This window comes from Dipodomys merriami, unplaced genomic scaffold (assembly GCF_024711535.1).
Source record: "Dipodomys merriami isolate MVZ:Mamm:240054 unplaced genomic scaffold, mDipMer1.0.p SCAF_8, whole genome shotgun sequence".
NCBI classification, from domain to species: Eukaryota; Metazoa; Chordata; class Mammalia; order Rodentia; family Heteromyidae; genus Dipodomys; species Dipodomys merriami.
The window spans coordinates 22,044,081-22,067,574 of NW_027206401.1; the positions used below are offsets into that span (position 1 = coordinate 22,044,081).

Sequence of the window (23,494 nt, forward strand, 5' to 3'; positions counted from 1 at the left end):
TGTTTATGGTAGCTGTGTTTACAGCTCCAAGAATTTTCATTTCTTTCATAATATACTTCAGTGCTCTACCTGAATAAGCCAGACACTAACGTGTGAGCTTGAGCATCCCAGAGTAACTGTCATTAGGCAATCAGAATTTACTATGACTTTCTAAGCATGTTTTCATTGCCTGGCGTAAATATTTTGACAATGGCCCATGTGCAATGATAATGTTTTGCAGAACAAAAAATAACAGGTGCAGTAAGAGGGAAGCAAGTGACTCGAGAACACACGTGTGTATGCCTTGACTTTTCTAAATGTATTGTCTTTATCCTTATGTTTATTGTGATTGCAGTCTAATTGGTTGCTATGTCTGTCAGAGAGAACAAGAATATCTTCTTTGTGAATGAAGAAGCAACTCTACCTGAATGAATCCAGGAAACCATGAAGAAGTACTCTGCTCTACACCTCGATGTCCCCATCTTGCACCAATGTATTCACGGAAGTTTGTTAAACACATGCTATTACTGGGCTGGAAATAGGAAGGAGTATTACAGGAAAGCAAGAACTCAGGTCTGTTAATTTGATTATCACAGATGTTGCCACTGAACACTTGAAATCTGTCACATCTGGTCCTCTCTCATTGCAGAGGCGGCATGAGACAAATGGGTGATCTACCAAGTTACAAAAGATAAATCACCTGTGTGCTCTGACATGTAGCATCTTACGTGTCAGCTATGACAAACTCCTTTTGGTCAGGTAGATTTCTTTTTTATGAATGTGTTTGAGAATAGTCTATGAAGTGCATTTGTGCTTAGAAGAGAAACTGTCAAATAGTTTTCTGACCATGGAAAAGTCATTGGGAATTAAGGAAAGTACTGCTTCTAGAATTTCCAGAACTCTAGTTTCTATGAAGATATAACATATATTTCTCATTATGTGAGGTCATCCTGAAAACAAAATTAAAGAAAAGTCAATGCTAATGTAAAAGCAACAACAACAAAAACAAGCTAAAGTGAATTTCCACTGATTTCACATTGCTATCTTAGATAAGCATGTCTCTATTACTGAATGAAATAAAAGTCTTTGGGAAAATGGTTTCAGTATTATTTATGTGGACAGTTGCAGAGGAAAAATTACTAGCTAATTTATCCATTTAATATAAAATACCTTGTATCCCTACTGTTTTTGAGACTATTCATTTTGGAATACTCATTTTACAGAATTTTATGAAAATAAAATAAATGTAGCATTCTGATTAGATATAGGCTTATTTTTTAACATCTCTCTTATCTTCTTTATCCTTTTTTATCCCCTCCTCCACTTTTTGCTTGTGAAGTACTTCCTATCTGTGGTATTAAATATGAATGTTTAATTTTTCCAAACACTAATTTTAAACCTTTGACTGAAACTAAGTAGAGAGCTATTATTTTACAAACATCTGTTGACTGAATCATTTTAGTAATTTTAATTTGTGTTTTACTAGACAGTGCAAGGCAAATGATTAAACATTAGCATTTCATTCATTCACTGACTTTTCTAGGACACATGGATTTTAAACTTTATGGCTTTAATGATTAGGTTTGTAGGCTTTTACTCCTTATGATGTTTAATAAAATTTAACAGTATATCATATTCCACTGCAGTAAATACCCAGCATGTGCCTCTGAGCTGTTGAAATGAGTCCTTAGCTGTGACTTAGAATGCCCCTGGCTCTTCAGTATTTTTAATTATTGATGAGCAAAGAGTGATGGAAACCCAAACAAGGAGATAAAATGACAGGGGGTAGATGAATTAGTGGCTTGAGGACACAGACCATTCCCCACAGAGGGAGAGCTCAGTACTTGTTGGATAGTTGAGAAACCCAAAGTTATAGTTTTAGTCCTATAGGATGAGCACTCAATAGTGCTAGGCTTAGTAAGGCTAAAAGAAACCCAAATCTCTGTTTCTGGGACCTGGTTTCATAAAACAAACATCTCAGGAGAAGGGTAATAATAACCCATTATTCTGACCTGAGATGATGTCTTAGGAAACTTGACCAATTCTTATAAACCTGTAGCAGCAATTGAGTTTTCTTGGATTTTAACATACATGGTCTGACTCAGAGGGAAAAAATCCATAAATGCTATATTGCTACTTGGGTGGTAAGCATTACAGGTCTAATTCTGTGCCAGGCACTGGTGACTCAAACTTGTAATCATAGCTACTCAGGATGTTGACATCCAGAGGACCATGAGCCAGGAAGCCAAGCAAGCTCAAGGTCCTGAGTTCGAACCCCAGTACCAAAATAAAGGAAAATGAAGCTTTGTTCTAGTTGTCAGTTCCTATGAATATTTCTAGAAATGAAGAAATTATATAATGCGTTCATAAAGTACTTGTGGAGGTAGTGAGAATTAAGCACTTGTGCCCAGTTAAAATTCTTTCAGAAAATAAATTTGATTTCTTATCAATACACCACAGCATTAAGTGATATTTCAAAGACTGACTTATATGTATTTTTTAGAAGTGCATATATATATATATGTATATATATATATATATATGACTAAGGAAAAGGAAAAGACAGTGGGTGAGGGGGAGAGAGAGAGAAATAAAAAAGAAAAGGCCAAGAAAAATGGTCTTTTGATGAAATTCTTACTGATGAGAAAACAAAAGAATTTCTTGAAGGCCTGGAAAAGCATGTACAGGAAGTGCAGAAACTGAAATTTGTGGCATTATTGGCACAAGAGTTACAAAACACACATGGAACCCATCTGAAAATTGGATAAATCAGTTCTTTAAAGAAAGTCTCAATTAAAAAAAAAATCAGTAACATACCAATCATATTTTTTACTACAATGTAGTTAAATTGTATAGCTGAAAATGTTCCAAGAATTCAGAAAACTAAGTGCACAGTCCCAGATCAAAGAATACTTAATGGAAATTAGAAAATTCTTAGAAATAAATCATAACAGAAATGCTACATCAGATGTGGCTAAGACTCTGCTAGGTGATCAATTCATAGCCTTAAATTCTGATGGTGAAAAAAGGAATAAAAAATAGCTAAGCACCCAGTTTTAGAAGTCTAGGAGGAAACTCTGAAGAACTCAAAGGATTTTGAAGAGACAGAAATTGACGAAGTATAAATCAAAGATACATGTGATAGTATCAAGAAAAGTTCATTTCTAAGAAAGAGTGCTAAAAATGGCACTTTTCTGTGAGCTTTTGCCAAGAGAAGTGGACATACTACAAATAAATGATACTAGCAATTTATCATTATGAGACTTGAAAATTGGAAGAAGGCATACTGATGCCGATAAATTAAAGCTCTTATGAGAAATATACACATTCCTAGGAAGAATAAAAGGAATCCAAAGCAAGTGTAAAATAAGGGAAAACCTGACTCATGCTACAATTAAAGAAACTGAATTAAAATCCTTGGACCAGAGGTGTGGCTCAAGTGGTAGAGCACCAACTGTGAGTGAACCAGCTGAGGGAAAGTGCAAGGTCTTGAGTTCAAGCTCTGGTACCAACACAATTTTTTAAAATTAAAATCTTGTGAGCAAAGTTCTGAGCCCAGGCTACTTCTATAGGTGAGGTCAAACTATGATAATTCGAGATAAACTCCTCCAAAGAATAGCAAAAGATGGAACACTCCTGAATTCATTTCATGAATTGATTTCAACTTTGATCTTCAAACCAGAGAGAAGGGAAATATCAGAGCCAAGTAGAAAGGTCAGATTGGCTATAGATTAAATGAATCTGGGAGAGCGGAGGAAAGTGCAGAAAAAGAACACAAAACAAATTAATAAGTGGGCTAAAATGACTATGCATTCATGCTTTAACAAACCAAACCTCTTACATAGAAAGATGATTCCCATCAGCTGGAAAAATCAGTGAATCTTCTGGGTTTTATTTGTTACTTCGCCATTAGGACACTAACCAAAAAGCTTTCTTTTTAAGTTGAAATGTTTAATATTTAAATCATTTTCCCTATTATGTGTATGTTGGTATTTTTTTAATGAATAGGGGCATTTTTAGAGGAAGATGTATCAGACTTAGTCTGAGCACCTCCAGTCCTAGGCTGAGTCCACAGATGCTCTTACAGATTGTAATGAGCAGTTCTGGGTTGGCCAGAGATTTGGGATGCTGATACACCTGAGTATGAACCATGGCTTTATTCCAGTTTCACTCAATCTTTTCCCAAATCCTGCTCCAGGCAGCCCTGGCTATGCATAGTCACAGCGCATCACGGAGGATTGAAATCAGTGCCTGATACTTGCTTAGTGGTCTATTACTTATCTTTTTTTTTTCTTTTAGTTTATTTTTCAGGTAGGGCCTAGCACTGTTTGCCCTAGCTGGTCTTGTGCTGTGATTTTCCTACCTCTACTTCCCAAGTTGCTGGGATTATACTCATGAACTACCACACCTAGACCCAAATAATTTTAAATATAGAGATAATTTTTCATTGTTTTGCCCCCTCCCTACCCCAAAAGGCCCAAGTGGTCCAGGAAGTGGAAACATATTTAGCATAGATGAAACAACTTTCTTCATTCTCCAGATCTTTAAATGTTCACAAACAGAAAGTTAGCAAGTTAATAAATCTGATAGGGCTCTTAAAAGTGAACATAAACAGGATGATAGGACACTAGAATGGAAGCAGGCCTCAGACAGGGCCAGCTGTCTAGGGCCAGCTGTGCTTGGCCAGGTCCATTGAAGTAGAGAGACCTCAAGGATGAGAAGGAGTGGGTGATACACAGAACAGAGGTAAATGCTATTAAAAAAATATTTTGGTGGCAGATGCATGGGTTCTGGTTGGCTATGTCACTGAGTAAATCACAAGCAACTACGGCATCCTTTTCCTATGAGGGTAAATGGCAAGAATGCCAATTCATCTCAAGACAAATGCAAGTTCCCACGTGCCCTAGGGAATCATTAGAATACTATTGTGATCACTGATGTCTTGCTGCCCCTAAAGGTGAGACATTATTTCTATCCAGAGATTGGTTTTCAGTATGGAACTCCATGTTTTGGAAACACTGAGGGCTTACAAGACTGCCCTCCTATGTCAGAAGTAGAATCCATCTCAACTTCGTCAGCACCAACCTGTCTCTTGAAGTGAGGCTGGCAGCTCCACAGGGCATCTGTGGAGGGAGTTAGTTCCAAACTGCTTTGAAGAAGCATCGAGAAGTCCTGGCCTCACCTGAACTTTTGGAACCTCCAGTTAAGCTACTTCTCAAAGACTTATTCTGAATCACAGCCAGCCTGAGTCAAGGTCAGAGTCCTCTTCAGTCCATTCTTCTTCTTCATGGCCACAGTCATCCTGAAGTCCTGCTTAGCTTCCTGGAATATCTCCAAAGGACAAAAGTCTACTCACTACCTGGGAAGTGGGTGAAGATGATAGAGAGAATATAAGGTAAAGGCTGGGAGACTATGGGTCAATCCAGGGACAAAGTCTTGCACCTGTCATGATTTCCCATTTTTTATGTGGAGCACAGTGACACATGCACAGACCCACAATTCCCATATGAGGTATACGTATATGACAGAGTGGAATGCTTGTAACTGTACCGCCTCCAAGGAAAGATAAATAAATCAAGGGTCCAACCCACTGTCTTCAGCATTGGAAATTTGTATTTTATATGCATATTAGTTACAGGGTATGGAGATTTCCCCAAGAGCATATTCTAAATTCTTTACCTTCTCTGCAGAAACATTGTGAGAAAGGACTTGGACCTTTGTGTTATGTCACTGGGTGGGGAGGTTAGGAATAAATTTAGAAATGATTTGAAGATATGATGGTTGTAACCATTTATTTTATAGTTTAAAGATACCACACAATAATATAGATACAAATATGATGAGAATGCTAAATATCATGTCAGGAACATAGTTAGCCTCTCTCAAGAAGCAACTTGTAGAACAGTACATGAAGTATGAGCCATTTACTTAAGTTAAAAAATGTACAACATTACTTCGTTTAATAAGTGATCATATATAAGACAGTGTTCAGTTTCAGAAATGTGAAATATTCATTCATATTTCTCAACATTTAAAAACTTAATCATTTTAACTCAATAAACACTTTTATAAATGTTTTTTATAAATGTTTAAGTGCATAGAGTGCCTAAATACCCCCTTTAAAATGTCAAGAGAGAAATATACTTTAAAATATTAATGACAGAGTGTTAGCCCCATGACCAACAAAAAATAAATAAAATATTAACAAGATACCTCTAGTAGATGGGAGGGGAATAGAACAGAAAAAGAAGCCCACACATTTTTATTTCATATATTTTCTATTATATGGATGTCATTGACACACAAATATTCAGGTAATATATGTATATGAATGATGCTAACTCCCTTAAGTAATGTTATGTGTATGCATTTTCATAGATCTGTTGGTCAAAACTTTTTTGTATATGGAATGAATAGCTTCATGTAGTCTCATTGTATTAAGCATGACAAACACATAATTCATGGAAGGTCAAAGCAATTTTCTGTTTGTGCTGTAACTGCACATTCCTACCTGCTGTGAAATAAACCCAACCTTCTGTGGGTTCTGTTGATTCAGCTTGGCCATCTGGAGCAGCCCAGCATTAACAGTCTTAATGGAATAATGATGTTTTGGTCAGTGTCTCTACCACAGCAAAGTCTGTGCTATATAGTGTTAATTACATTCTTTCCATGAAACAGCAAAGCTCTAAGTATGAGTCTGGGTAGAAATGATGGCATGCAAGTGGTAGCCAAGATTCAGGATAAAGCTAATCCCCTTGAAGTTCATCTGGTATCTTACTTAGGAAAGGAGAGAATCCAGATTCAGGTCAACAGGTAACGGGTTTTGGGCAAGAGAGAGAACTCCAGGCAAGGAAGGCTATAAAATCCAGGAAGTGGCCTGTCTTAATATTCATGAACCCTGTCTGAGAACATTCTGTACTTGTGTGCAGTTGGCTTAGTACAAATTCCAAAGCTATTTTTTGCTATCGCTTACAATCTCGTTTTCAGAGTAGGCAGATAAGTAAGTGGATAGTTACACATTTGTAAACCAATACATTCCAGCAAAATCCACCCACTGGCCACGTGGCCAAAGGACACGACAGTATTGCAGGTTCAGCAGAGAAAACAATATTCTCAAGTGTACTGAAAAAGAATATTCATTCACTTCCTCATTCATTGCTTCTTTTGTTTAAGAAATAATTTGGCCTCCTGTACGGCAAACCCTGTCTGGGAATATTATTGTGTTGAGAACTGAGAGGTCAGTTCCTGACTTTACAGAGTTTGCATTTTGGTGGGATGATGGACAGAGAAGAAATACTTTGGGATTACAACAATTGTATGACATTTATGAACAGAATGTCATGAAAGTAAGAGTGAACAGAGAGTAGAGGTTCTGAGTGTAGTTTAGGAACAAGCAAAGGCTCTCTGTGAAAGTTGCTGTATGAAGTAGGATGTCAGAAAGTACAGAGGTTGCAGAATTAGCCTTTCCTGGGCATCAGGAAACCTGGGTGTACTGAGCTCTATCTTAACAGGCACCTAGCCTCTGTTCCTGCAGATTTTCTACTCTTTCTGATAATTCTTTTCACCTGCACAAAAAGCAATATAGGAGCCTAAATAATTACTAATCAGTTTTAACTTTTACATGAAAGCACCTTGTAAATTACGAAGAGTTACATGACCTGATCTTCCTCCTAATGCTCTGGCTAGGTGAGATAAAGACGGTTACAATTAGTTAAATGCTGGAGGATCTGGCTACCTAAGTTGTGGTGTCTTATGTCAAGGGAGAAAGCAGAGCTTGTTGATTGAGGGTTTCAAGATGGCAAAAGCAGAGTGAGTGTTAAGCCAAGGCAAGGGCTCTTCTGAGCATGGATGTGCTGGGAAGGTTTGTTGGCATATAAGGGACCCTGATTAGCATCAAGGTGTCATGATTTTACCTTTTCCTGCAAAGTGCATATTTCTGCAAATCATTAAGCTGTCAGATACTAGTTGTTACTTGATGTGACCATACCAATAAGGTTTTAGATTTTTGAAAATTCCACTTTCCCTTTTTTTTTTTTTTTTTTTTTTTTGTCGGTTGTGGGGCCTGAACTCTGGGCCTGGGCACTGTCCCTCAGTTCTTCAGCTCAAGGCAAGCGCTCTACCACTTGGGCCATAGCACCACTTCCGTTTTTTTCTGCTTATGTGATGTTGAGGAATTGAACCCAGGGCCTCATGCATGTGAGGCAAGCACTCCACCACTGAGCTGCCTTCCTAGCCCCCCCTCAAAATTTCTATTAACACTTTTGATTAATTGTACAAAGGAGTTGCATTGTGACATTTCCATGTGTGTGTACACTGTATCCCAGTCAAACTCATTGCATGCCATTAAGTTTTATTCCAGAAATCAGATCTGCTTTATTCACTTGGTGTTTTCAACCTTGTTCCTTCACTCGGCCAGTCGCTATGAAAACTCTATGACAGTTGAGTGATCTCAGGAAATATGTGTGTGTGTGTGTGTGTGTGTGTGTGTGTGTGTGTGTGTGTGTGTGTAACTATATCCTTCTGTGAACTTGAAGAAATATCCTTTTATATAGTGGTATTGTTGGTAAGAACCTGTTGAAACAAATGAGACAGGAAAAGATTCTCAAAGACTTTTTGTCTTAAAGGGGGCAGTACTGCCATTTAGCCAGTTCTAAGCCGTTGTGTGTGGGAGGTATTATCTCTGATGGTGGGGCACAGGTTCTTTGCTAAGTGTTTTGGACATTATGCTTGGGTGGTAGGATGTGTACTACATTGATTTGCATAAGAATGGCAAGTGTAGAATATGATTTAGTGTATTATTAACATCCAATTAGAAAACATACATTTGCTATTGATATAATAATTGGGTAAATGAATTTTCCTTTTTCCAGTTGTATCAAGGGGTGATATTTCCTTCTGCAAACAGTGAAATTATGCACATGTGCACATGTACATTGCATCATAACTTGCTTTGAATTCTTCTGGGTAGATACCTACTAGTGAAATTTCTGGGTTATATTTAAGTCTCTGTAATATTTTGAGGAAAAATGTGTAATTTAAATTTAAACTGGTGATAATATGTATTATCATAGAGTACTAGCAGAACCATTCAATATTTTTTGTAACTTTTGCTATCTCTGCTGCTGCCAGTGACTGAACTGCAGCTGCCTTGAAACTGACTAAACCTGAGGATTTGGATGTCAGATTCACTCTTTGATCAAGATGCCTGTGGGCAGAAAGCTCTAGAAAGTAAGAGGTTGTTAGACCCCCAATTCTGGAATATGTGAGCTGAATTGCCTTCTGTATTTCCATCTTCTCCCATTCACTAGGTGAGCCTGTTGCTTTTAGTAATCCTCAAGTCAGTCTAGCGAAGAGAGCTATTAGCCAAGGTTAATTAGCACCCCTGAAATGTGAGTCAACGAAGGAGAGTCATGCACTAGTGGGACTTTATGATGGGTTGCAGGAAGGGTAGATCAAATGGACAAATCTAAACGACAGGGAACATTAGAGTGGCTGAATCATGTCTGAGTGAATATACTCCTTAACATAATTGTCCTAGGGATTTGGCCAACGTGGAGACCCAGTTCCCGGAGACCCAGTGCTGTCCTCTCTAAACACGAAAAGTGGGGTTAAGCACGGTACCCAAGGGAAGAAAGAGGACCAGCTTCCTGTTCTTCAGTTTCATCAAGAGCTAGTGCATGACCTGCCATTGGCCATGGTTTCCTCAACTCACCTATTTTAATGGGGGAAAAAGCATACAGAGAGCACTTGGAATGAAGTGACCTAAGAGAAAAAGAAGGGTTCTGTAGTTCAGCACTACCAACTCCTGTTTATCTTGGATGAGCCTTGCTGTCTAATCCAGATGCTCTCACACTTATCACATATTTCCTTACCTATTTGCTTAATGACTTGAATTTTGAGTCTTTCCCTGGCACAACTGCAAATGTTATATGGATGTATAACATTTAGGAATCCAAAGGAACTTTGATCTCAAGAAGCTTTCCTAGAACAGAAGGCCAGGTGCTCATGCCCCTGACTTCACCATGGTTACCAGGTACTGAGTAGGGGTTAGAGCAAGGCACTGGCCTCACACTGCCTTGGCTTGACTCTTCTTCTCCCCTGGCAGAATTATCTACCATCCTGTCACTCATCTGCAAAATGAGCATAGTAATAATACTTGCTACACAAAAGATCATTTGGAGCAAAGTACTTAGAACAATGGTGATAACTGTGTAAGTGCTACATTTAAAAATTTAAAAATTTAAAAATTAAGAAAGTGACAACTATCCTAGCTGAGAGGTAAATGTACCTTAGCCAGACATGTACATTAGGGATTCAAAAAGGCTCACTGTTAAGAGTCTTTGTTCACCTGTGTCATGGCTACCATCATTAGATAAGTAAATCTTAGATCAGATTTTTCTAGGCGTACCTATCACAGTTTAATATGCATTTGGCTCTTTAAACATGCTTTCTGAAAATGCTAAGGAAAATAACTATTTCTTGCATAGGATTGCTTGTCCTTCAAATAATGAAACTACTGTTTGCTTGACTTTTGGGTAAGTCATTTCTGAATCTCATACTGTTTGAAGAAGAAAATGTCTATTCTCACTAAGAACTATGCCCTAAAAACATCACTCCTAAAGTATGGTGATTAACATTATTACTATGAGTTTGAATCTTCTACTTTATTCATGTTGCTTATAAAGGCTTGAATTAAGTCATATAGTACTTAGATCTAAGTTTTAGTGACTGGTTGTTCTCTGAATTTTGTATTGTATGGTCTTTTTTATGTTTTTTTATTGTAAAAATAGTGTACAGAGGGGTTAGAGTTACATGAGTAAGGTAATGAGTACATTTCCTATGGAGCATTGTATATTGTATAGTCTTGAATGGAGCTTTCCAAAACCACAAGACTACCAAAAATTCAATTTGACCCAAAAGTTTATAATGTCTACTCTTAAATTTACAAATTCCATCCTTATCTATCCACCCATCTTTCTGTCTAACTTCTGCATTTCATCTGTCTAGGGAGAAACAACTAACTCATTATTGCAGAAAGTTCAGAGTTCTTCCTAAAATACAGAAATCTCAGAAAGGAATAGACTTCTGATGATCTAATGGGAGATTTGTTACCAAATTTCAATATGACCCATTTTCTAATTTCACTGTGTTGGTGAAATTAGGATTTAATTTTGTGAGGTATACTGTGTTGCTCAGAGAAAATCAAATCAACCTTTTGTTTGTTTTCCAGGGTCAAAAATTAATGTTACACTTTGGAGTGTCATTGTATCCTTTAATCAGGATACAGGATCCAGATAACAGATAACAGAATCTATTAGACCCACTTTAAGCCAAAAGGGACTTAATTCAGGGAAAGACAGGTTGCATAGGTTGAGTTTTAAGAAACCATCACTAAATTGACCTACATAGGCAGCTGCTGCCTTTAGGATCATGAGAAAGCTAGGAAATTCTGATATAAAAACCATTACTGGAGGCTTCAGAATGTTCCATCATGCTATAATGTACATGCTATAATGGGGACCACGTAAAGGATTAGGGTTATAGTTACAAAGTACCACCAGATGAGAAGTTTAAACAACAAAAATGTGTTGTCTTACAGTTCTGGAGTCTAGAAGTCTTAGAAGCAGACACTGGCAGGGTTAGTTCTTTCTGAAGGCTGGGGTGAAGAATCTGATTCCTGCCTCTCTACTAAATGCTGGTAGTTTTCTGGGCAGTCTATGTTCTCTTTGGCTTGGAGATGCATCATCACAGTCTTTACTTTCCTGATCACATGGTATTCTTTGCATGTTCATGTGTGCTTGGAAGTAAGAGACTGGTAACAGATGTGAAAATTAACAAGACAGAGTAATGGAGTTAAACTTTAAGATCATTAGTTGGAAGTGAACTACTACCCTCAGCCCCAGGATATGATTTATTAAATGTTTCGACTACTAGGAAAAATATATTTGTGAACTAAGAATTGTAAAGTCCATAACAAGAAAGTGATTTATTTCCTCCTTACTAGCTCTATTATCTTTGAAACCTGTCAAAACCAAGGAGAAATGGAGCATGTAAGTACAAAGGGAAGACCAAGGAATAGAAGGAAGTCTTACTGTGTTCCTTGGCTTGTTAATAGTGTCTACCCATTTGGTCTTTTAAATTAGAAACAGTAAACTTCCTTTTCTCCCACTTCCTCTCCTAATATTCTCATTTCCCAAAGTAGAATTTTATCTTAAAATGAACCTCAACCACCCTTCTTTGTTTCTGTAGCCATTTTCTGAAATTTACCTCTTTATCACATCTAGTTGGAATAATCTTGTTTTCTCACTTCTGGGGATTTTCTACTTTCAAGACTTCTTTCATGCTATGGGTAGTTACTCTTCTGAATGTGGAAGAATTTAGTTGAGTATGGGAAGGGATGGGAAAGGGAAACAAAGAGGAGGCAACAATGCTTGATAAGAAATGTACTCGTTATCTTGCCCATGTAATTGTAACTCCTCTGTATGGTATTCTCACAAAAAAAATTGTTAAAAAGAATTTAGTTTAATTCTTCAACCAAATCTATGTCCAACCCACTTTTTAAGTTGCTTTTTTTTCTTTTTATTTATTGTGAAAATACTGTACAGAGGGGTTACAATTACATGAGCAAGATAATGAGTATATTTCTTATCAAGCATTGTAGCCTCCTCCTTTGTTTCCCCTTCCCATCCCATCCTCCCCCGTCCCCCCCACCCGACCCTCCTTATCCCCCCCTACCAAAGTTGTAAAGTTTGTTTTCGACATAACCACTTGTAGGTCTCATTGTTGCAATGGGTCCACCTGTATCCCTATTTATACGATTTGTTTTTTCCCTACCCCTCCACAAATTATAACAACATTAAATACAGTGAAAACAGGGGTTATACCGTGGGGGAGGGACATACAAAGCAACAAAGAAATAATCTTATAGATGTGTTAGGAACAATTTTTTTTGCATGAAAGAAAAAAACATTTGAATACTTATCTTGGGGTTCATTTCCCTAACATCAACTTATCTGACCTTTTCTGCTTGACTCAGACGTATACTAGTTATTGCAAATAAGGGAAACCATGGGACCTATGTTTCTTTGGGCCTGGCTTACTTCAATTAATAGAATTTTTTCCAAGTCTTTACATTTCCTAACAAATAGGGCAATGCCATTCTTTCTGATGGAGGCATAGAATTCCATTCTGTATATATATCACATTTTCTTGATCCATTCATCTACTGAGGGGCATCTGGGTTAGTTTCATATCTTAGCTATGGTAAATAATGCTGCAATAAACATAGTTGTGCTGGTAGCTTTAGTATGGTCTTGTTTGTGATCATTTGGGTAAATGCCCAAAAGTGGGATTGCTGGGTCATAGGGGAGCTATGAAAGTAAAGACTGCACTTCGTGTTGTCAATTACGTGTCTGTATATACCCAGAAATATGAAGTCTGAGATGACATGTCCATTTTTTCTAAACCTTGATTCATTCAAATAATTAAGGATAGAAGCAAAGAACACTTAATTTTAGAAAACTAGCTGATGGCCAAATGAAATTCTGCCAAGACCAAAATCTAGCCTGGAAATTTCCTTTCCCCACTCTGGGCCTTTCTATCTTAAAAATATTCAGATCAACATTTGCTTTAATTTGCCTTTTAAGGACTTGACATGTGATAGAATAAACAACTAATTCAGAATCTTCATATTTATGTTGAAAAACATATAGATATACATGACCAGCTACTACATTTTCTTGGCAGACAACACACACACAATTTTACACAGAATGCACTGAACTAGCCAGTTTCTGAGCTACACACCCTTTATTCTGTTCTCTTTGAGCCACTGATTCTTTTCAGCGTGAAGGCCTCCTCTCCATTGGCCTTTTGAAAAAATATTCAGACTGGAATGCCACTAAGATTTGCTGAATAGGAAGTGAGAGCAGCAGTGTAAACACATTAATCCCAAATTTTAGCCTTGGGGTTATGTTGTGCTGACCTATGTCCTAAAGATGGAGAAGGGACTAGAAAACACCACTGAGCATCAATCTGGTCCCTGAGGATCAATAATGAAAGAGAAATCAGCATGTGTGGGTGGCCTGGGATAGTCTGGGATGTTTGCTTATTTACTTGTACAGAATAGAATGCCATAGATATTCTTTCACAGATGGGAGAAATGAGATTTTTCTTCTACTTTACTGCTTATAAAGGTAAAATTATTTATGGCACTGCTTATTTAAACAGCTGTTATGTGAAGGCTCCTTCAGGGTCATTGCCAATAGAATCCAATATGCATTAGCTCATATATCTCTGTTCAGATACAGCAGAGATTTTTCCATTTAACTCATTAGGTTTGGCAAGTGCTCAAAATGAAATTGGGCATCCATTACTTTATCTTTGTGGTTCTTTTATAGCCATACCATGGGAATTTGACATTTAGGTCTACTTACCTGTCTGAAAAATAACAATCATAGAACCTTGGTATGACCTAACAATTATCTTCTTTTTTGGTGTACTAGGGAATTACGAGTTAAGCCCTCTTAGTTATCAAAATGAAAGGCTTGGAATAAGCAGCAACTATGATTAAGGAAATGAGTAAAGGGACAGACATAATACTGCTGGAAGATACTTCTGGAGTGAACTCACTTTACCTCTTGATTTATGTATTATCAAATCCAAGCTGGAACATAGTTTAATAACATTGAGCAGGTAGAATAAATTGCTTTTGTTTGGACACTGAAAAGCTTTAGTTAATTAGGATTTGGTTGGGATCAAGGGAGTAAAGAGGTGTTATCAATAATTATGCTGGATAATTTGAAACAGTTTTTAAGTTCTTAAAATGTACCTAATCCTGAATTTCAAAGAAGAGAAAAAATTACAGGGTGGCAGTAAATCAGAAGGGATTATGTAATTCCTATAAGCTGCAACTTTAAACACTTCTCTTTAAGCTTCTAAGTTTAACTTTTGATCTTCCTACTGGAAAAAATTGTGCAAGGATGTGTTCAAATTTTCCTGCCTGTCCATGGTATGTCAGAAGATGGGTAAGCCTGGGAAATTCATGCTATCATAAAACATTGCAGACAGTAAGGAGAAAGGATACAAGCACTTCCAAATACTTGTTCCTTTTTAACTTTTCCTATAGAAGAATTCCTCACTAAATTCTATAGATTATGAGAAAAGAAAGATGTTGTTTTATTGGTTTTTGTGCTCTGTGAGTTTAATTCAAGAAACCTTACTATGTGTAAGCCTTGAGCCTGGCAGCCACTCAAATAAATAAATGCAACCTTCAAGTTCCTTCTGTCTCGTGGAAGAGAGACAGATGTCTCTCCCAGCACCAAATATGTGGATAAAAGAGTCTGAATACAAGGACAAATGACAGGCTTGGAGAAAACAGGAAGAAAAGATTAAGTATGGCCTGGGCTGTTAGAAGAGCTTTCAGGAAGACATATTGGTTGGAGCTTGGAGGAGATTTGGGAGAAAATGTTTCCTGGAGAGTACTGGTAGGGAATGGCTATTGAAAAGTCTGTCTTGAAAATGAGAGGAGAGGAGATAATGGGGAAAGGCTAACAATGGAGTTGCAAAAGAACTTGGGCACAGAGTACGGGCAGAGCTCAAGCTCTTCTCCTATGGCTAATAGTTTCCACAACAAAACAAAACCTTACTTGAAACTGCCGACTCTTAGGCAATTGCTTTTCTTCAAATGCACTTGTGTTTCGACATAGCGTCTTGTATATCTCATTTTTTCAATGGGTCAATCTGTATCCCTACTTAAACAATTTGTTTCCCTTCCCCTCCCCAAATTATACCAACATCAAATGCAGTGAAAACGGGGGTTATAGCGTGGGGGAGGGACATACAAAGCAACAAACAAAATCACATGGTACCTTATAAATACATTAGAAACAATAGCAAGGAAGAAAAAATGAACTTTACAATTTAGGCTGGGGTAAGGGTGGATGGGGGAGGTTTGGAGGGGGGAGGAGCCTGTGTAACTGAGGAGGTGGGAGGGAAGGGATGGTAGGGGAAAAACAAAGGAGGAGGCAACAATGCTGAATAAGAAATGTACTCATTACCTTGCTCATGTAACTGTAACCCCTTTGTACAGTCTGTTCACAATAAAAAACCTAATTAAAAAAATGCACGTGTGTGTGTGTGTGTGTGTGTGTGTGTGTGTGTATGTGTGTGTGTGTGCACACGTGCACATGCAGTTCTAGGGCTTGAACTCAGGGCCTAGATGAGCTTTGTGCTCAAGGCTAGCACTCTACCACTTGACAGCTTCTCTTCCAGGTTTGTTGTTGTTGTTGCTGTTTTCTTATGCGTCATTGAAGATGAGAGTTTCACAGACTTTTCTGCCCAGGCTGTCTTTGATCCATGATCCTCACCTATCAGTCTCCTGAGTAATTAGGATTACAGACTTGAGCCACTGGCACCCAGCTTAATTTTTTTTCTGTTGTTTGTTTTTTAGCAAGGACTACTTGATTAGCAGTCTTGTTTTAAGTAGTTCCATTAAAACATTCAAGAAGCCTGGCACTAGTGGCTCACACCTGTAATCCTAGCTATTCAGGAGGCTGAGATCTGAGGATATCAGTTTGAAGCCAGCCTGGGCAGAACAGTCCCCATGAGGCTTGTCTCCAACTAACTGCTCAAAAATCGGAAGTGGAACTATGGCTCAAGTGGTAGAGCATTCGCCTTGAGCATGTAGAGGCTCAGAGATAGCACCCAGGCCCTAAGTTCAAGCTCCACAATCAACAACAATGATAACAACAACAACAAAACCACTCGAGTACTGTAAAATCTGGATTGCTTAAAAATGAGCCATCACTGAAAACCATCAATCATAGTATGGAGCAACTATAGAAGTCACCTAGTTCAATTTTATATTCATTTAAGTTTCCACCAATGTCTGTAAGCAAGCTAAATGTGTTCTCCTTGCTGTTTTGTAGGTAACAAGTCCAAGATCACTTTGACTAGCCTTACATCCATCAACCTACCTGAATGTTTTAGGAGAATCTGTTTCCTTGCCTTTAAGCTTCCTGTTTTGGTTTGTGGTCACACCCCTCATTGTCAAGTCGGGACATTCTATTCCATGCTTCTCCTCTCCCATTGCCTTCTCCTACACTGACCTTGTGGTCTCTTTCATAAGAAAAATTTTTTCATAAGAAAAAATGCTGGATCCACTTAATTAGTCCAGGCTAGTCTCTTCATCTCAAATTTCTTAAAATTATACATATAAAGTCCCTTTACCATATAAGATAATCTACGTATTATTTTGAGGATGATGGGCAGGATTGCTTAACCTGTCACGACTTCTACATTTTACAGAGAAGAAATTTCATGTCCCGCTTTGTCTAAGACCAAGTAGCCAGCAATGGCACAAGGCCTGTACACTCATTACTTCTGACTCCCAGTTTTCTTCCCACTGTATCATCAGTCCTCCATGTTTTCATGAAGAACTGGTGTTCTTTGAAGGACAGACTTTTTCTATAATAACGTTAGCCTGGATCTGAACCATCTGAGCCTGGTATTCACTATGAATATTCAGAAGGTTCTTTGAGAGAAGAAAAGACTTCATCTTTAATGTTACTGGGGAAGGACAATCATGAGATGCTTTTTGTAGGACCAGCAAGAGCTAAGAACTTTTCTTCATTTAATGGGGAAGTTAGGAGTAAAAGTAGTGTGCAACAAGGAACAGAAAGCAGAATTTAAAGGAAAGAAAGAGATAAGGTAATTGAAGTGCAAGAGAAGAAAAATATGTACCCCTCTCATGATGTCCCAGTTCCATTTGTGTGTAGATGGAGATGTATTTCTGAAATCATTCCCAAATACTTTCTTTTCATTAGCATCTAGAGTTGATCTTGTCTGTCACATCATTTTTTTACCTATTGGTGTTTGTGTTTCAAAATCTATGTCCTTTAGTAAATCATTCTTCTAGCTATTAGATGCCCTAGAGTAACAGTAATTCCAATCGCATTGCAAAAGCCAGGGCACAAATAGATGCCTCATAACATTTAATCATTTTAAAAATAGCATACAGAGTACACGATACTATCACAATTAGCATTTTTCTTTAAGAAAATACTGAATAAAAACCAACCTAATTTTTTATTTTAACTGAAAGAAGAGCTTGAGGCTAATATAAAGAGCATGCTGTTGTTGAAGCTAATAAAGAATATGAAGCTAACCAAGAAATAGCAAAGGCATGTTGATGTAAAGTTGGAAAAGTAATGCAAGAGATGAAATGGAATATTTGAGAAGTAAGGGAAGGTTTTAATATTATTTTTAACTACAAGTGAACGGAGGAAAGGATATAAAATATTTTCTCATTATTACAAAAGGAAGCTTTGCTGATAGATGATACCAAAATAGATATGAAAATATTTCATCTTTATTCCAAAAATATTCTGGGCTATTTTTTTTTTTTTAATGCTAGTACTGGTGCTTGAGCTGGGAGCCTGGGCAATGTCCCTGAGCTTTCTCACTCAGGCTATTACCATTTCAGCCACAGTTCCACTTTGGGATTTTGGTGGTAAATTGGAGATAAGAATCTCACAGGCTTGCCTGTCTAGGCTGGCTTTGAACAGTGATCCTCAGATCTCATCCTTAGTAGCTAGTACTGAAGGTGATTGTAAAATCAAAAAATGATCTATAAAATGCTTTAGATCTAGGAACTGGTGAAAAGATGAGAAGGGAAAGGGTAACAAAAATGAATATTATAGAAATATATTATAAATATTTATGAACACAGTCAAATAAAATCCACCAAAAATTTAAAGAGGGAGTAAGGAGGGTAGTTAAGAAAGAACAATGTAGATGTTGTGAAGATGATCAAAGTATATTATATGCACATTGTAAATATCACAGTAAAACCCTTTGCTACAAATAATTTATACAAATAAAAATTGTGAAGGAGGAAAATCAAGTTATTTTATAGTATAAGAACATATGGCATTATCAATATAGCTACTAAGAAATATTGAGTATTTTTTAAATTATCATTTCTATTTCATATAATTTCTTGGTTTCTCCATGGAAAGCAAGTTTTAAGCTGCCATTTGTCCTAATACCCATTAATAGAATTTTTATTACTATGTAATTAATAAATCTTTGATAATTAATATTAATATTAAACCTTTGGAAAATTTTCAACAAATTTATATATTTGATTTAGAATATTTTATTTATGCTCCACAGGAATCTAGTATAACAGACATAAATGTACTACCATACAATTTTAATTTTGAATACTCAATTTTTGGCAAATTCCTGTGAACCTGACTCAAATGATTTACATCCTACTCCTGGAAATTTTGCCATTCTTCTAGTTCTTATCTTCTTGCATAAAGGGATAAAAAAAGTTATTTGTGCTTCTTTTGAATTTCTATACCACTTTAGATACTTTGTATCATCTTCATAATTGTCTTCAAATTGTCTTCCATAATTATGTACATAAAATGTTTTCTATTAAAGTTTTCAAAAACCAAGATTATTTTTGATCTTTCTATTTCAGTGTACCAGTTAGTTGTAAATGAGCAAATTGAAAGGACAATAGATACAGCTAAGTATGAATATACCAGTGTATTCTAACTACTATTTGACAGTAACTCAGAATACATTTATGAGACCCTACTTGTTCCATTTGTTGAGTCAGTTCCACTGGGTGTGAGGCTAAGGATCACCATTATTATTATATATTTGAGAAATGCCCAGTTTATTGACCATTTTGTATATCAAAGATTATATGTAATGCATTTAAGATAAAATTTAAACACACAACTCTATATATTTTAGTAAAGGGCATATAGTGTATACTAATCATCTAAAATAATAGTTATTAAGAGATTACTTAAAAGACTTTGGGATAAAAAGACATCCAAATAAATCTTGACCCAGTTAAGACTGCCTCCTAAATTCTAAAGCTCTACAAAAATCATCAGAAAACATAAGTAATTATATTGATAACACATAATCTTCTAATCTTTGTTCTTTAAACCAGGTTTATTTTCAAATGTTACTGGTAATGGAATATGTTTGAGATACAGAGAATTAAGTGTTATTTTGCATCAGTGCATTAAAATTTGACCTTGGAAAATATTTTTAGATAACACTTAAATTACAGGCAATTTAATTATACACATGAACTCTTACCTTTTATATATTTTTAAAGATCTACTTAGACCTTTCGACCTTGCTTCAAATCTTTAATGTTGTCTGTCCTGATGTTTTTTTCCTCTTTTCCATTTTGGAACAATCCTTTACTCTAGGACAAACCATACTTTATAGACATCCTTCCTTATCACAAAGCATTTTTCTTTAAGTTCTTAAAGAAAAAAAAACTATGTCTTTGTAACTCTCTTCTATGTCTTCCTTGTGTGTTGTGTAAATTTGTTACTTTTAACACTCTTCCCAAGTTATTCACACATAACTCCCACCTGGCACTGGGATACTTTGGAAATCATTAGAATGGTCAAATATAAAATGTATCTTCTTATGTGTGTGGGGAATGTTGAGTCTAAGTATTGACAATGAGTGGAGAAAGAGTCAATTGCTTTGGAGGGAAAAAATTTCATGATTTTGAAAGAAAAGAATGTATTGTGGTAACTGGAAATGGGATGAATTGGTAATTCAGGTAAAGCCAATCTTGTGAGAAAAATCTAGTAAGTTCAGTCCCATTCATGCCTAAATAAAGAGTTAAATGAAGACCCTGCTGTAGATCAGAAAGGAACAGATATTTTTTTCTCTAGGAACCATCAGGATAATTATAAGGCATTGTCCTTCCTTGGCCTCAAAATCTTTTATAATATGTACTTAGACGATTTTACCACAAATATGAAGGCTACCCTTGAAATTAGAAAGTAGCCATTTTGTACTCCATGTATTCATATAGTTTCATATAGATGGATTTTTTTGACTAAAAATGAATACGTGAATCTTTCTCAGCAACATAATAAAGTGCTAGTAATGAAAAAATTACAAAGCTCCTGAAAAAAATTACAAACCAGGAGATGAAAGATCTTAGCTTTTTGGTAAGATAGAAAGAAAAGTGATAATTAAGTTGAGAAGGAGGAAAGTAGAGTCTTGTAGAGTCTTCAAAGTAAAACATTAATGATAAGTAATCTAATTCCTAAGATGCCTCCCTAAAAGGCTAACTTTACTGAGCTCAGGGCCTGTAGAAGATGGAAACTAAAAAGAAAATTGGTTCTAAGTCATACTATAGCTGACTATAGATAGATTGAGATTCTAGACTGATCATGGGAGGATTGAGTGTCTGCACAGTAAATACTAGTACCTTCCACTCTCCTACACTGTTTTTATCTTTCAGATATTTACTTCTTAGATGGAGAAAGAGGATTGATCTCTTAAGAAAACAAGTACCAACTCTAAGAAGAGATTTCTGAATTCTAACATTTGGAAATTTCATCCAAAGTATCGGACTCCTTTTTTGATTATTCCAGATGAGGGTCAGCAGTTGATAAAAATCCATGCTTTATACATGAATAGAAAAACAAGACCCAAAGTTCATATCATTCAGGGAATAACCTCATTCTTCTACTTCTTTCCATTGATTGAATCCCTCTAACTGCTGGTCCTAATAAAATGGCTTTTGCCTTAGATTTTTAGTTAATGGTTGAATTCTGTATTGCACCTTTGCTGAGGGATCTTTATCTTGCATTCTTATGTCCCTTGATAAGCACCAGGCACTCATGTCTTCCTAGTTTAAAGTTTTACCTTGTTCTTATCACCATTCTTGGCTAGACATAGACCATTACTCCCCATTGTACTCAATTCTCATCAAGAAAGCCAGTCTTGCAGTTTTTGCTTTATCCCTACTTTCATTTTTCTATGACCTGCCCACTTAACTTGCAAGAACTTAGATTTTCCATTGTTCTCTCTCCTCACTTGCTACCATACTGGAATATCACTCACTGGCTTTTCCATTGTCTACTGGCTGCCTATGACTTCCTCTCATGCCATCTCCAACCTCCTGACACTAACCACTGTTCTCTCAAAATTGTTTCCTGCCCTTAAGACTGTAAAACACTTAGGAGGATGTGTGTTCTTCTCAATTCCTGGTTCCTCAAAGATAGAGAGATTCTACTGAATCTTTGACTGAATATCTGGTCACTTATGAGCACCTGGACACTTAAGAGCCTTGTATTACTTTTAAACCTAGAAAACAAGTTGTCCCTAAATTGTCCATTAAGAGACACAGCAAGGTGGTCAAAGGAAGGAAGAATTGTTATTCTTAATTTTTTTACAAGGTTAGAATTCAAATTGCCTGAGACGCTCTGGGTCAAGGGCTGATAGTGGTAGAGAAAATCTTTTGCTAGCTACCTTCACTGGGAAAATTCCAAAGCCCAGGGTCCATAACTCTGAAGTCCTGACCACACAGGCTTGAGCTGTTTTCTTCCAGTTTACCTGGATGTGGAGGGAAATCTCTCAGGATATCTCTGCTTCCAGAACTCAAAAGTTGAATTGTTGCTGCTTCTTTGAATAACTGTTAACATTTTTAACATGAATTTTGAACTTCAAAAATATCCAAATGCACAAAAAATGTACTTCCCGAAGATAGCTTCAAGTAATAGTCCTTGAATATAAGTTCTAAGGAAATAAAGGAAATAAAATATTTTCTTCTTTCAGAAGTAAGCATTCTATTTGTGAGTCATTAAGAACCCCAAAGTAATAGGCAGACAACTAAGAAGTGCTTCTAAATCCAACTGGATTTTTTTGTTTCTTTTTATTTCTTTATTTTTTTTGTTGATCATGGGGCTTAAACTCAGAGCCTGGGCACTGTCCCTGAGCTCTTTTGCTCAAGGCTAGTGCTGTACCACTTAGAGCTACAGTACCACTTCCCCACCTAGATTCTTGATAGTTTTCTTCAAGTCTTATGTAACATTTTCCCCCATAAAATTGAATTAATTTCTTGACTTTTGAATGTTGTCTACTTAGTTATTATAAACCCTTAAAGTCCAATATTGTCTTTAGCAAAATACATTGCCATAATGTGAAGCTCATGATCATAAATTAGAACACTGATTTAAAATTTTACTTTCAGCTCACCATTGCAGTGTTTGGGTTACAGAATGGCCCTGGTCCTAATCATGGCATGGTGATTAGTTTTGAAGAGACAGAATCATAATGATTCAGAATAAATGAGGACTTTATGTTGTAAGATGGATGATTAGGCACTTCCTCTGTGCAACTCTGTAAATTAGAAGCATCAGGGTAACCCAGGAGAGTCTATATTCTGAATAGAAAGAGGAAAAGTATTGGAACTCAGAAAGAGATAAAAGCTTGAAAGGATGAAGTAGAGGAAAGCAGGAGGCAGCCTGAAGCTCTGAGAGATGGGGGTGAGAAGAGGAGACCCCATGATCAACAAGGGAAGCCATACACCCCTAGGGAGAAAAAATATTAGTAGTCTTAGCTGTAAGAGAACCCACCATTCCCTCCAGCCTTGAATCTAGTGTGAGGAATTGGTGTGGCAATGATTGCTCCCATTTGGCAGGCCAGCACTGGAGAAGAAAGCCATTTT

The 23,494-nt window shown here is 36.7% G+C and overlaps 1 long non-coding RNA gene across 1 annotated transcript; it reads right to left on the reverse strand.

Annotated features, from left to right (window-relative positions):
- Positions 1-415: 415 nt before the first annotated feature.
- LOC138819166 (uncharacterized) lies at positions 416-16,997 on the reverse strand. The gene is made up of 3 exons (XR_011369335.1): positions 16,952-16,997; positions 5,065-5,334; positions 416-511 (listed from the first exon to the last, which is right to left on the reverse strand). It is a non-coding gene; the product is annotated as an uncharacterized lncRNA (long non-coding RNA).
- Positions 16,998-23,494: the final 6,497 nt, after the last annotated feature.